The following is a 4,796-nucleotide window of genomic DNA, read 5'->3' as shown; positions in this document are numbered from 1 at the left end:
CGGTGGCCAAATGAATTCTGAATAATTGCTACTCAACTGGCATAAATCTGTTTTCAATTCAAGAATCATAAAGCAATAGGACTGGAACTGACCCCTGGAGTTGCTGAGGAGATGTTTGGTAAAATGGAAAGAGCTTTGAGAAGGGAGACTAAAAAACCATATTCTAATCCATTCTGACAAGCCTGTTCTTTTCCAGGTCTGCTTTGTCTCATCATGTATTTCACCTATTTCCATTCCCAATTTGACTACAGCCAGTAGATGCTTAATTATGTATTAATTGGACATTGGTCATGAGATCTTAACTAGTTAACTATCTATCAGCAGCATAATTTACCTGTGTGCTTCTGGGCAGTTTAGTTTGTTAAACTACGATTATTAGGAAAAAAAAAGACAATGTCTACCTATTGGAATTATTATGGGGATTAACTGATAAATCAAAAGTTTCTATCACAATGTCTGGAACAGTGTTGACACCTAAGAAAAACTAAGCAGACACCACGACGTTTCTTTGTCTCATTTTCTCTTAGCTTCAATTCATGTAAAATACTGTTATCAAATTAATTTTTTTTTTAAATGCAGCTCTGATCATGTTACTTTCTAATTCAAAACTCTTCCCTGGTCCTTAGTACCTATTGCTTCACTTAATCAATTTTTTTTTTTTTTTTTTTTTTCTGAGACGGAGTCTCGCTCTGTCACCCAGGCTGGAGTGCAGTGGCGCGATCTCGGCTCACTGCAAGCTCCGCCTCCTGGGTTCACGCCATTCTCCTGACTCAGCCTCCCGAGTAGCTGGGACTACAGGCGCCCGCCACCATGCCCGACTAATTTTTTGTATTTTTGGTAGAGTCGGGGTTTCACCGTGTTAGCCGGGATGGTCTCGATCTCCTGACCTTGTGATCCACCCGCCTCGGCCTCCCAAAGTGCTGGGATTACAGGCGTTACAGGCATGAGCCACCAAGCCCGGCCAATCAATTTCTTATATCTCGTCAGTCTTACCCATCCCCTCACTTCAGTAACCTGCAGTTCTGTTTTACTACAATCCTTTCAAGTCTCTAACATGCTTTTCAATTTGTTGATTATTTTTCTTAATTTGCATTTACCCTCCACTATGTCTGTCCAAATCTTACATAATGATGGGAAATGGAGCAAAAGCATTATTATTTCTGGATCAAGATTAATATGTGTTCCTACTTTCATTCTTTCTCTTCAGCCTACTTGAAGCATATAATCAGGGTGACCCAGTAAGCCATGTGCTAACAACAGTAGTGCTTCAAGACTGAAGGACTCTAGGTCCTTGAATCCACTTGGAAGAGAGCCGTGTACTACTCAAGAAAACATGTTTTGTATTATATGCTCATAAACACTAACTTCTGCCACATTAGCTATTTTTGTTGGTGGTGATAGTAGTGGTTTTTATAGCAGTGACTATTGCCCTAACACATAATGGTACACAATGTGAGTTGATAACTCTGTGGAGCACTCTGAGAACTAAGAAAAACATTATTGAGAATGGAGAATATTCCAGGAATAGAAGGGACCAGTTGTAGAACATGTTGCCTAGTTCCTCTGTGTTCCACTGGACAGTTAATGAGACCAATAGGTTCAGCAAGCAAAGTTAAGTGAGTCTGGAAAGACACAGTGTAAATTTTCTCAGAGTGTCCATTTGGAACAGCAGTTTTTTCACTTTAATCAATATTACAAAATAAAAGGGTCTTGTCACCAGGAAATTCTTGGAAATGCTGGGCTGTACAAAGCTAAATAGATTTTGTTACTGCAAAACTTCTTAGCACTGTTAATATACTAATGGACATTAGAAATTTCCTAGCAAAGTTGAAATATAACATCTTCCAAATATGCCCACAGAAATCTTTTTGTTTCACATTGTATATCAACACTGAATTAATTTTAAAAAAGCCAAATGTATGCTGCTATAAAGAAACACATCTTCAAAATAAGGATACAAAGCTATTGAAAGCAAAAATACGTGCCATGCAAATATCAACTAAAACAAAGCTATTATAACTAACTGTCAGACAAAGTAACTTTTTGTAACAAGATATATTATTACAGATAAAAATGGGTATGTCATATCAATAAAAGGATTAATTCACAGTGAAGATACAACGTTTCCAATCCATGTACACCCAAAGTAGGCATCAATGGACATAAAGCAAAAAAAATAAATAAATAAATAAAGGAGCACAGATAAAAATGGAGATGAGAGATAGATATATCCAAAATCATACTGGGAAGCTTTAACACATCTCGTAAAAACTGATAGAACAACAACAACAAAAGAAAAAACAGTAAAGATATAAAAGATGTAGACAGCACAATTATCACAATGTGTTAAAACAGCCTGTTACATTGCATCCAACAATGACAAAAAACAAGTTCTTTTCATGTGTGCGTGATTCATTTATCAATATTGTCCATATGCTGGGTTATAAAGAAGTTGTTAACTAATTTCAAAGGGTAAATTCTTTCAAAGATTTTTTTAAAGTGTAGAAGTAAGCTAAAATAAAATAACTGACACACACACAAAACATAATTAGGAAGTGTTCAACTCCTTAGAAATATACTTCTAATTAAATGAGAATTAACAACAACAATAAATCTCAACAGAAATTAAAAAAAAGAATTGTGAATGGAAAAATCATGAAGATACAAATTATCAAAATCAGCCTTAAAGCATTTGTTAGAAATAAATACTGAAAATGAATGACCTAAAACTTCACTGTCAAGCTAAAAGGATAGCAACATATTAAGATGATGTTATGAATAAGTTTACACTAAAATTTTTACTACTAATGGCAGGGCATGGTGTCCCACACCTGTAATTCCAGCACTTTGGGAGGCCAAGACAAAAGGATTGCTTGAGGCCAGGAGTGCAAGACCAGGTTTGGCAACATAATGAGTTTCTCTATCTATGTCAAAACAGGAGAGTTCCGGGACCCCCCTCTCAGAACATGTGACAGGGTTGTGGCGTGTCTGTTTGCCCTTCACTGCTGCTCAAACCCCTTACAGGAAGGGGAGCACGCAGATGGGCAGGTGCAGCAGCCAGGGAGAGTGCCCCTGAGCTCCAGGCCCACAGCAGAGTCTGGGGGTAGGTGCCTTTTGCTCCTGAAACCCAAGTGCACATGTGTTACAACACACTCTCTTAGCTTTGCCATCCATGGAGAGCTTAAGTGTTAACCAGCTCATTGTCCTCTTGGTACCCAGGTCCTTGTCCAGCATCCAGGAAGAATCAGGTCACACGTAGACTTGAAGGATGAATGTGGGAGTTTTATTGAATGGTGGAGGTGGCTCTCAGTGGGATGACGGGGAGCTGCAAGGCAGATGGAGCGGGAAGATGATCTTCCCCTGGAGTGTGGCTGTCCAGCAGCTGATTACCTCTCCAACCATCCCCAGCTGAACTCTCAGCATTCATATGCTCCTTCTCTTTTATCTGCTGTGCCATTCTTTTCTGGCATTCCTTTGGTCTTCTGTTCATTTCTTCATCTATTCATCTGCTTCTGGAGCCTGCGGTCTGGGGTTTACATGGGTACAGGATAGGGGGGCATAGTAAGCCAAACAGGAATTTTGGGCACAAAAACAGGAATGCCTGCTCCCATTCAGGACTGTAAGTTTCCAGGCTTGAGGGTGGGGCCTTTGCCAGGAAACTGTAACTGTAGTGGCACATACCCAGCTACTCAGGAAGCTGAGGCAAGAGGATTGTTTAAACCCAGCTCTTCGAGGTTTCAGTAAGCTATGATTGTGCCACTGCATCCAGCCTGCATGACAGAGCAAAACCTTGCCTATTTAAAAAAATAAATCTAAATGTCAATCAACAATAGACTGGATAAAGAAAATTAGTACATATACACTATGGAATACTATGCAGCCATAAAAAATGAATGAGATTATGTACTTGGCAGGGACATGGATGGAGATGGAGGCCATTATCCTTAGCAAGCTAATACAGGATCAGAACACCAAATACTGCAAGTTCTTACTTGTAAGTGGGAGCTATATAATGGGAACATATGGGCAAACAGAGGACAACAACACACAGTGGGGCCTATCAAGAGGTGGAGAGTGGGAGGAGGGAGAAGATTAGGAAAAATAACTAATGGGTACTAGGCTTAATACCTGGGTGATGAAATAATCTGTATAGCAAACCCCCGTGACCCCGTTTACCAATGTAACAAATTTGCACAAGTACCCCTGACTTAAAAGTAGATAAAAAATAATATATAAATAAAATCTTTACTACTTAGATGAATTGGAAAAATATTATATAAAATAAATATGACTTATAGATGCTGACATAAAATAAATGTTAGGTCTGAATAATTACATATCTGTTAGGGAAATAAAGGGTGTTATATGAAAACCTCCCCATGAAGGAAACTACAGAGCCAAACAGTTTCGACAGTAAATTCTTCCAGAGTGAAGCGTCAATATCACTCAACTATTCCAGCAAACGGAAAAATAAAGAACACTTCTCAATTCGTTATTTGGGGAATACAACCTTACCATTATAAGGCAGTAAAGACATTACTATAAAAAAGATACAGACTAATATATCTATCATTATATAGATGTAAATATTCCAAACAAAATATTAGTAAATAAAACCCAGAAATATGTATAAACTGGAATTTAATTCAGAAATGCAAGAATAGTTTAAAAAACAAAAATCACAATAATTAACCACTTCAGTAGAAATAAATGAAAAAATTATTTTACAATTTAAGGAAAACGTTTTGATAAAATTTAAAATCTATTTGTAAAAAATAAGCAAACAACATCTCGTG

Source organism: Gorilla gorilla, chromosome 3 (assembly GCF_029281585.2).
Source record: "Gorilla gorilla gorilla isolate KB3781 chromosome 3, NHGRI_mGorGor1-v2.1_pri, whole genome shotgun sequence".
Taxonomy (NCBI): Eukaryota; Metazoa; Chordata; class Mammalia; order Primates; family Hominidae; genus Gorilla; species Gorilla gorilla.
The sequence above is the reverse complement of the archived record's forward strand: the minus strand, read 5'-3'. Positions refer to the sequence as shown.